Source organism: Oncorhynchus kisutch, linkage group LG5 (genome assembly GCF_002021735.2).
Source record: "Oncorhynchus kisutch isolate 150728-3 linkage group LG5, Okis_V2, whole genome shotgun sequence".
Lineage (NCBI taxonomy): Eukaryota > Metazoa > Chordata > Actinopteri > Salmoniformes > Salmonidae > Oncorhynchus > Oncorhynchus kisutch.
In genome coordinates this window covers 55,615,122-55,626,999 of record NC_034178.2, presented here as the reverse complement: position 1 = coordinate 55,626,999, position 11,878 = coordinate 55,615,122, and positions in this window count along the sequence as shown.

Sequence of the window (11,878 nt, the reverse complement as noted above, 5' to 3'; positions counted from 1 at the left end):
AGCCCCAAATTGCCCTCCCTGGAAGACTGTGTTTCAACCATAAGAAAGTGGATGGCGGCAAATTGTTACTTTTAAACTCGGACAAAACAGAGATTCAAGTCTAAGGTCCCAAGAAACAAAGAGATCTTCTGTTGGATCTGACAATTTAATCTTGATGGTTGTACAGTCGTCTGAAATAAAACTGTGTAGGACCTCGGCGTTACTCTGGACCCTGGTCTCTCTTTTGTGAACATATCAAGACAATTTCAAGGACAGATTTTTACCATCTACGTAACATTGCAAAAATCAGAAACTTTCTGTCCAAATTTGATGCAGAAAAATGTATCCATGCTTTTGTCATTTCTAGGTTAGACTAAATAAACTTCAGTTAGTGCTAAACATGGCTGCTAGAATCTTGACTAGAACCAAAAAATGTGATCACAATGTTCTCGTGCTAGCCTCTCTACACTTGTTTCCTGTTAAGGCAAGGGCTGATTTCAAGGTTTTACTGTTAGCCTACAAAGCATTACATGGGCTTGCTCCTACCTATCTTTCCGATTTAGCCCTGTCCAGGGATATCGTTGGACGGGGCCAGAGTCTCTCCTGTTGCACCCTCTACAACCACTGTGATTATTATTATTTGACCCTGCTGGTCATCTATGAACATTTGAACATCTTGGCCATGTTCTGTTATAATCTCCACCCGGCACAGCCAGAAGAGGACTGTTCATTAACTACATGATAAATTATTACTTTTACCAATTATTCTTACATGGTGTAGACCTCTACAATCAACCTGATACCACAAAAGTCTAAACAATTTTATTGGCACAGTTGACCAACCCCCTCTCTCAGGCACTGATTATTCTGGCGTCCTTTTCGTTCTTCTTCAGATAGCTTTACAGTTCAAAGTGGATGGCCCATGATAATGTCGCAAATTTCAATGTCTCATCTTTACCACTCATTATGTCTTGTCCATTTGTCAACCAGCATCATAAGAAAAGGTTAGAACAGATCTCTCTCCATGCTCACTCCATGTGGGCTCCTCTCACACTCCTGAGAGAAACATGAAAGAAAAGCAGTTGATAGCTTCGATCTGATACTGTACACCAATTTCTGTCTTGGTTCCTTTCTCCCGGTAGAAGTGGTTCGGAAGGGCCTTATTCAACGCCTTTGTCACTCTTCTTCAGCCAGTTAGAGGGGGTTTTGAGGTACACACACTATTCGGTCCAATTATCTCTTCCATGCATTAAGATACCGTCTGATGTCACTTTTCATGATCACCTCGAAATAACAGATCAGAACAACAGTTTAGTTCAGTTCATTAAGTCATGATAAATTATTACTTTTATCACTTAATACACATATCTAAACATATTTCAAAGAGAATAACAACACATTCTATTGAAACTATTCTTTAAAATTGGCTTATACTCCCCATCTCACTGTCAACTCCATCATAGAGGCAAGGATCAAGAAGTTAGACCTATATCCCCTCGGGAATAGAACAAAACAAACACAACAATACAATACACTCAACAATACAATACACTCCTTCATATATCACTCAAGGTGTATAAACGTCAATCGAAAACCTAAAAAAAATGAATCCTCCCCCATTTTTTTTTACACATACTGTATCTCTCTGTATGAGAGTAATGTAAAAAAAAAAAAACTACTACTGGAAAGAAATACAACAAAATTTCAAATAACCTAATCAAATTAAAATCACTAAACTGAAAAAACTCCACAAAGAGAAATTATTTAACCCATATGGTCATATGAAAATATAATTAAAGCAGCATACCCTTAGTTAATATGTCTAAGAACTATAAACTCAAACATGTTTGTCAATTACACAAATTACCTTGAAATCAGTATTACAAATGACCATCAATTCATTATCCAAATGGCTTTCCAATGCGGGTGATCAAGCCACAACGGAAGGTCATTATAGAGGTCATAGGTCATACAAATCCCTTCAAATAAGTATTTTTTCTAAAATTTGACAAATTATAAAAATAGTCAATTATTTCCTACTTGATTGTATCTCAGATTCCCTGAACATTCCTTTATCTAAAAAAAATATGTGTTTAATTAAAACTCAGAAAATAAAACTCACCAAACCCAAAGGAAATAAAAAAACGAATTAAACATAATATTTTAAAAACACCAACAAATAGTCATTACAAATGTTTTATGTGTGTGTATTTCCAAACCTTAAGGTAAAAACAAAAACTTCCAGGTCCTTTTCAATTTGGTAGTTTATGGCCTAAATCTCCCTCACTCTCCCCAAGATTATAGTCCCAGGAAACATTTCAAAGAGAGACAATAAACACCCATTTTCCCTGAAAAAACACAAAACACTTTGTTAGTATTCATTATACTACGTCGATTCAGAAACTCAAAAGTGAACTATAAAACCAAACCTAATGATTATTCCACTGTACCTCAAATCATGAATCATACATTTTAATCAACATCAATGTATAATGTATGCTTAAGTGAACATGCTACCCTGAGATACAATTATCCTGATATCATTACTATCTAAATGTAATATTTTTTTCCTCTGTCGCAAATGTAGTACATTTCTTAGCGTAAACAATCAGTCATTTAATCCCAGGCATTTAATAAAAATGTAGATGTGTTCTCCCATGGCTCCTTCAACTTACATATTTTAGATAACTTCCATCCGTCCCGGAAGAAGGAATTCTACTCAAACGCATCAGATAATACAATATTTAATTAAGTTAAATCAACACCTAAAATCAACAATAAACAGTAAACAAATAAACAAACCACACAAGAATTCACTAGTATAATGGTTCAGATGTCAAAATTGCTCAGAGACTCATGTTTACATCTCAATAAAATAAAACACAGTCTGCATGTTCCTCAAAAAACAACAACTGATGCCCCTGAGACAGATGTCTATGTATCAGGGGGAAAGCTCCAGGTGGTATCTGATTTTAAGTACCAAGGCATCATACTTGATTCCAACCTCTCTTTTAAAAAGCAAATAAAAAAGGTAACTCAAATAACCAAATTCAACCTAGCTAATTTCCCAAAACATATGCAATTGTTTTTGACTATAGCGGTAACTAAACTATAATTAAAATCTATAATACTCCCCCACTTAACATACTACCTTGGCCCAAGCTTGCTTTTCAACATTAATGCCCATTCAGTCTTCTGCCAACAGGCTCTCAAACTTGATAGGAAATATCTTGTATTCAAGATTCTAAATGTCCAGGCATTGTTCCACATAATGGAAACAGATTACAATGTTAGACTACATGAACTTTCCTGCTCAAATTCACTGGTGTTACCTAAACAATCAAACCAAGAATCAATAACCATCAGAATACATTATCACAATGTTTCCTTACTCACACCTGAATCACTTTCAGCTCAACATATCCTATTCCGTTTTTTCGCAGTGGGCAAAAATATAACCCCTCTCATTTCAACATTTTTCCGTACCTGTATCGTAAGATTAAAACCAAACTTTATAATTTTCTCTTCTCTTTCTTCTTCACTCTTATGAAATGTCCAAGACTTTAAAAATAACACACACAGCGACAAAATGATAAAATGTGTCAGTCAATCTAAAAGAATGAAAAACATTTCGGTGGGCACCACTATCGCCATTATCTCTCCGCTACAATTTAGAATTTCTTTAATTTAGGCAACTGTCTCCTCTATTGATACAGTAATTTAAATACGACTCAATTCTCAATACATTATTCCAGCAGATCATTTAGTGAACAGACACCGTCTTGCATCAAAATTTGCTTCGCTATTATTTTAAGTTGAATGAATTAGTCTTTCAATTTAACCTAAACAATCTATTAAAAAGTCAAATGTATCCCTTATAACATTAGAACCAAACAAGCTATTAAAACACTCAGTTTATATCTTATACAAACACTAGCGACCATAACTTTCCAGGCAAAACATACAAATATTTGAATTACAATCAAAAACTCAGAACTGAACCTGGGCCTCCAGCTTGGAAGGCAGCTATGCTCACCACAATACCACCAATGATTAAGATTTTCTGCAAATAAACCCACTTTACAATTGTCTGTATTCGTAAAATAAAGACACGTCACTATCGGCAATTCCCAGGAAATAGCCCTAGTTTAAAGGTACAAGCGTTATTCCAGCTATGATTCTCACATGCCAAATGAATAGATTAGCAATCAAAGAATAAAATCGAAATTTATAGACTAGGAAACAGATCTTGCGCCTTTTAATAAAAGTAGATTATGTTTACTCATGCAACGTATTTAAATTACTTTACTACATCACATTAATGACGCAATGATAATTAGTTTGATGGAAAACCTTAGGCTTTGTTACGACATTATAAATTACGTCGAGATTCCCTCTTAATTCTCTCTAATTTATGGAAAATCCCGCAACTCCTCTCATACTAGAAAGAAAAAATCTAACATTTTCAGACCTTAAGGGTAGTTTTATTTCAAATGTTGTACCCAGACGGAGATAATCCAATAAGCATTTTATAGTTCCATCGTTAGGGTATAATAACCAAAAGTGGACACACTCTAATTAGTTTCTAGAGCTCAATTTCCCAGATTTAGTTGAATAGTTTAATAGTGCTTAAAACCTCATCTTTATCAAATTATCCATTAAAGATACCAACTCAAAACCTACGTACGTCTACGAATGGGTGGTTTAAATTGTATCTAATTATATTCTCAGCATTACTTTATCAAATCTCTAGTGATTGATTATACACACATACAATTTATCATAATTTCAAATAATTCACAGAATCCATATAAAACGTAAGAAATCTTAGGTACTCACACAGAACTTTAAGGATCACCCACACAGGATTGGTCAGATGTTCACACAGAACTGGTCAGACATTCACACAGAACATCAGAACATACTTGAAAGGTTACCCACACAGAGTCAACCTAACCCGCTCACACAGAACGCTCCTACAAATATTACCTAGTGATCCCATAACAAAATACTCACAGAGAGTAACCCAGGGCATACCTGGCTAGCACATTTAAAATAATTGGAATTCACCACTTCTGAGGGTCACTTAGACAATCACACAGACACACAGAATGAGGTCCTTCTTCCAATAGGGCTTCACCAAGTACCATGTTTCACACAGAACACACAGTCACCCTGGCCCCTCACCCCCACAGACCACACCAATCCCCACTGTGATCAATTCAGTGTCAGGGCAGCTCTTGGTCACCCGCAACCGGACAGTGGCAGAGTATCTTTGAGTCCACAAACTCTCAGATTACTCTCCTCTGACTCGGCCCTGCTTACGCCTCCAAGGTGCCCTCCTTACAAAGGAATTCACACTCACAGTATACGTAACAGGGGCATATTTAAAAAAACTTGACTTCAAGTGTGTGTGGTTCGCTCACCTCTTTCTTTAAAAAAAACTCAGTTCGAGATGTGGTATCCACTCGGCTCGCTTCCTCTCAGATCAAAGGTTGGTCCATCTGCTTCGTTCCCGAAGTGTGGTTTCCCTAAGATCCCAAGTCTGAGGGATCCCTCGTGCACAATTTATTTACCTAGATTGTGAGGAACGGTCACCGAGTGAAGATTCACATCCCTTCCTCGTTGCCAAATGTCGTGGAAATTTCCCGTATTACCAAAATCATGAGAGAGCAAACCACACACAAGTCAGAGTTATCATAAAGTCTATCTTTAATTATATGAGCTTCACCATAGCTGTGTGACTCTCAGATCAATTCAGTGTCTATAAATGAATTCTCTGAGAGTGTCAACATAATGGCAACTGACATCCTTTACAGCAAAGATCAACCCCCTAGTCGACATGACAAACCACAGGTCTTACGAAAACTGCACAAAGGAATAATTTTACTTGAGAGAGGAGTATCCCATAGCCAGACAGCATTAGCTATAAATTATCATTCAGTTTGCTATCTTAGACGAGGTTCTACTTCTCGTTCTTGGTACAACATAGTACCAAAACATTACCTCATCCAATGGCATATATCAATTGTCAATTCTAGGTACTCCCATATCAAATATACAACCCCTCCTGGACAAGCTTATGGAGAGGAGTGTCTGGCACACAGACATTGTGGAGCCAACTAACTGGTTCCCCTTTAATCACGCCATTCCTTCACATGGTTTAGGAATAGTTACAGACACATTCACAGATAAGACTAACCTGACCTCTCCCCTCTCTGGGCCCCAAGTAACTGAGCCCTAGCAGAGAAGGGATAACTGCCAACAGTATCATCCAAAAAGAAAACATCCTAATGACAAATATCTCACATAAGCATTATTATATAAATAAAACATCTTATTAATGTTACCTAACTAATTCTGATTCTGCTTCCACATTCTTCCTAGCCACAATGCTTCTACACCTGCATTGCTTGCTGTTTGGAGTTTTAGGCTGGGTTTAGGTTGGGTTTCTGTACAGCACTTTGAGATATCAGCTGATGTAAGAAGGGCTTTATAAATACATTTGATTGATTGATTGATTGATTGATTGATGTCTCAATTGTCTCAATGCTTGAAAATATTTCTGTTGTGACTAGGGGGCAGTATTTTCATTTTTGGAAAAAACGTTCCCGTAGTAAACGGGATATTTTGTCAGGACAAGATGCTAGAATATGCATATAATTGACAGCTTAGGATAGAAAACACTCTAAAGTTTCCAAAACTGTAAAAATATTGCCTGTGAGTATAACAGAACTGATGTTGTAGGCGAAAGCCTGAGAAAAATCCAATCCGGAAGTCGCTCATGTTTTGAAAGCGCTGCGTTACAATTGAGCAGTGAATGGGCAATCAACCAGATTACTCTGGTAATCTGGTAAGGTGTCTACAGCATTGTGATGTAGTTTTACGCATTTATGGTGAAGAATACCCGTAAGCGGCTACATTGCGCAAGTGGTCACCTGATGCTCCCAGAGAGATTCTCGAGTACAATACAGAGGTAGCCATTACTCCAATATGTCCTAATGAAAAACTGAAAAAATTGTCCTGATGGATATTTTATCAAATAGATATTTGAAACTTAGGATTGATTATAAACACCTTGAGGATTGATTATAAACAACGTTTGCCATGTTTCTGTCGATATTATGGAGCTAATTTGGAATATTCTTCGCCGTTTTCGTGACTGCAATTTCCGGGCGATTTCTCAGCCAAACGTGAAGAACAAACAGAACTATTTCGCCTACAAAAACATCTGAAGTGAAAACATCTGAAGCTCATCAAGGGTAAACGATTTAATTTGATTGCTTTTCTGATTTCCGTGACCAAGTTACCTGCTGCTAGCTGGACAAAATGCTATGCTAGGCTATCAATAAACTTAGACAAATGCTTGTCTAACTTTGGCTGTAAAGCATATTTTGAAAATCTGAGATGACAGGGTGATTAACAAAAGGCTAAGCTGTGTCTCAATATATTTCATTTGTGATTTTCATGAATAGGAATATTTTCTAGGAATATTTATGTCCGTTGCGTTATGCTAATTAGTGTCAGGCGATGATTACGCTCCCGCATGCGGGGTGGGGAGTCACTAGAGGTTATTAACCAGTTTTTTCCACTTCATCTACACTGATTGAAGTAGATTTAACAAGTGACCTGGTCAGCCTGTCATAATGTTTTGTATTCTCAGTGTATAGGGGACTATCTATGTATGACCTATTTGTCTACAGAAGGACTATGGAGAAAACCATTTATAAGAATGTTGAGAGATACTGTACAGAGACACAATAGAGCTAATAAAAACACAAAATGTAAATGAATAATACAAATGAACAATAGAAATGAAAACACACCCCAAAAAATGGCTAAATATATTTCAGTGGATTGGTTCTTCAGGCATTCTGCTCCCCAGACCCACCTAAAATACTGTGATACGAAAGTGGACACTGAGGGTTCAAAGGTTTTCCAGTTAATGTGTTTTACCTGCACCTTGGGAAGTGTGGAATGTGTTTCAGGAAGATGTGCCCACTGATAAATATGGTTTAATTGTTTCTCTGGGCTCCCTGAAATAACCACAGGCTCTCCTACCTTTTCTGTTATACTGCATATCTATATTTTACGGACCAGAACGTAATTTTAGAAATACACAGATCGGTACAATGGAACATGAGAAGCATATTTCAATAGTCTATATGCTCTCTCTGCTCTGGTCTTTTATCTCGTTTTGTTTGAGAGGTTACATATCAAAATTCAAACAAATAAATGTGAAATAGTGTTGGTGGTGCTATTAAAAATCTGTTTAATACCAAACACACACACACACACACGTAGCAGGAATGTTAGCAGCACACACATACATACAAACACACACAAACACACACACACACAGGCGCACATACACACAACACAAAGATGCCCCCCCCCCCACACATACACACACTTCTTGCCTCAATAAACACCCACCCGTAAAAAGCAGTAGGCATGCACACATTTTTATTTGTGCCGGATAAATTGCAGTATGATTTATGTGTGTTATTGTTCTGTATTAATAGACCAGTCTGTTATATGAAATAGAGCGAGAGCATACAATAGTCATAGGTAATCAATATATCAAATCAAATTATATTAGTCACATGCGTTGACAACAGTGAAATGCTTACTTACGAGCCCCTAACCGACAGTGCAGTTTCAAAAAATATGGATAAGAATAAGAGCTAAAAGTAACAAGTAATTAAAGAGGAGCAGTAAAATATAATATATACAGGGGGGTACCGGTACAGAGTCAATGTGCAGGGGCACCGGTTAGTTGAGATAGTATGTACATGTAGGTAGAGTTAATTAAAGTGACTATGGATAGATGACAACAGAGAGTGACAGTGGTGGGGGGGGGGGGCAATGCGAATTGACTAGATGTTCAGGAGGAGTCTTATGGCTTGGGGGTAGAAGCTGTTTAGAAGCCTCTTGGACCTAGACTTGGCACTCCGGTACCACTTGCCGTGTGGTAGCAGAGAGAACAGTCTATGACTAGGGTGGCTGGAGTCTGGTATAGAGGTCCTGGATGGTAGGAAGCTTGGCCCCAGTGATGTACTGAGCCGTTTTCACTACCCTCTGTAGTGCCTTGCGGTCGGAGGCCGAGCAGTTGCCATACCAGTCAGGATGCTCTCGATGGTGCAGCTGTAGAAAATGTTGAGGATCTGAGGACCCATGCCAAATCTTGTCAGTCTCCTGAGGTTTTGTCGTGTCCGCTTCACGACTGTCTTGGTGTGCTTAGACCATGTTAGTTTGTTGGTGATGTGGACACCAAAGAACTTGAAGCTCTCAACCTGCTCCACTGCAACCCCATCGATGAGAATGGGGGCGTGCTCGGTCCTCTTTTTCCTGTAGTCCACAATCATCTCATTTGTCTTGATCGCGTAGAGGGAGAGGTTGTTGGCCTGGCACCACACGGCCAGGTCTCTGACCTCCTCCCTATCTCATGGTTGTCGGTGATCAGGCCTACCACTGTTATGTCATTGGCAAATGTATTGATGGTGTTGGAGTCGTACTTGGCCATGCAGTCATGAGTGAACAGGGAGCAATGGAGGGGGTTGAGCACGCACCTGCAGGGCCCCTATCTTGAGGATCAGTGTGGCGGATGTGTTGTTATCTACCCGCACCACCTGGGGGCGGCCGTCATGAAGTCCAGGATCCAGTTGCTGTGGGAGGTGTTTAGTCCCAGGGTCCTTAACTTACTGATGAGCTTTGAGGGCACTATGGTGTTGAAGGCTGAGCTGTAATCAATGAATAGCATTCTCACATAGGTGTTCCTTCTTTTCAGGTGGGGAAGGGCAGTGTGGCGTGCAATAGAGACTGCATCATCTGTGGATCTGTGGGGTGGTATGCAAATTGGAGTGGTTCTAGGGTTTCTTGCATGAGAATGTTCTTGTCCCTTCGCGCTCTAGCGACTCCTGTGGCGGACCGGGTGCATACACGCTGACACGGTCGCCAGTTGTACGGTATTTCCTCCGACACATTGGTGTTGCTGGCTTCCGGGTTAAGCGAGCAGTGTGTCAGGAAGCAGCGCGGCTTGGCAGGTTTGTGTTTCGGAGGACGCATGGCTTTCGACATTCGCCTCTACCGAGTCCGTATGAGAGTTGCAGCAATGGGACAAGACTGTAACTGCCAATTGGACATCACGAAATTGGGGAGAAAACGGGGTAAAAAAAGTGGCCTATAGCAAATGAAGCTTATGGCATACATTGTTCACAATGTGCAAAAAGCACTTTTCTGTAGTGCTCAAAGCATTCCACTCCAAGAGCAGCATTTAAAAAAATTGTATTCAACTCGAAGCAATGAGCCCAATCAGTCGTCCTCATAAACAGCAGAGTAGGCTAATTAGTCCTTAGTTTTTGGGTTATGCTCAGGTAAAAACATTTGGCTAATCTATATTTCCATATTACCAAGTCCTATTCTTGAAGATCAAGGGGTATTAGATTAATTGGAATGACCGGAATCAGATTTTTTTCATGCAAAGACATAGCTTAATCATATTAATATCTGTAGTAGAAAGCAGTGGGTTAGAAGAAGCCTACATAACCAACCCATAAAGTAAAATGCAACATTCATGTATGGCCAGCTATGTAAACTCTAACATTGATTTATCCTGCAATAGATGTCATTCAAATGCTAATATTCATTTTTGTCTTCTTCTAATGCGTCTTAAGCAGGTTGACATTTATTAGGATGAGTCTTGTCCTTGAGGCCGAACTGAACGATTTCCGCTAGATGGGCCAGCTGCAAAGTCATAATTGGCTATTTTGCCAAATTAATGAAAACAAAAATGTGCTTTCTGCTCTTAATTTAAGGTTAGGGTTAGGCATTAGATTTAGCAGTGGGGTTAAGGTTAGGTAAAAAAATATATATATATTTTATGACATTGTGGCTGTCCCAACTAGTGACCATTCTACAGAGGTCCATCCAGAACGAAAAACGCTATGCCTCTTAAGGGGAAAGTAATCTAAAAGTAACTGAAAGTAATCAGATTATGTAACTGAGTTTGGGTAACCCAAAAATGCCAATACTGATTACATTTTTGGACAGGTAACTAGTAACTGTAACAGATTACATTTAGAAAATAACATAGCCAACCCTATATAAAAGCTAGTTATTTTATAACTAAGCAAACAAACAAATTACTCACACAAAACATAACAAGACAAAAATGTAGTTTTGTCTGAGGATCACTTTGGGTTAACAGATAGCAGCTGGTCTCCTAAATAAGAGCAGATAGTGGCTGGTCTCCTAACCCCTTACGTACAGAGAGCAGCTTTGGTAGTGTCTCCTAACCCCTTACGAACAGATAGCAGCTGGTCTCCTAACCCCATTAGAACAGATAGCAGCTTGTCTCCTGACCCCATGAGAACAGATAGCAGCTGGTCTCCTAACCCCATAAGAACAGATAGCAGATGGTCACCTAACCTATAGGAACAGATAGCAGTTTGGGAACGTCTCCTATTGCCATGAGAACATATAGCAGCTGGTCTCCTAACCCCATAAGAACAGATAGCAGCTGGTCACCTGACACCTTAAGAACAGATAGCAGCCGGTCTCCTAACCCCATAGGAACAGATAGCAGCTGGTCTCCTAACCCCATAAGAACAGATATCAGCTGGTCTCCTAACCCCATAAGAACAGATAGCAGCTGGTCTCCTAACCCCATAAGAACAGATAGCAGCTGGTCTCCTGACCTCATAAGAACATATAGCAGCTGTTCTCCTAACCCCATAAGAACAGATATCAGCTGGTCTCCTAACCCCATAAGAACAGATAGCAGCTGGTCTCCTAACCCCATAAGAACAGATAGCAGCTGGTCTCCTGACCTCATAAGAACATATAGCAGCTGTTCTCCTAACCCCATAAGAACAGATAGCAGATGGTCTCCTAACCC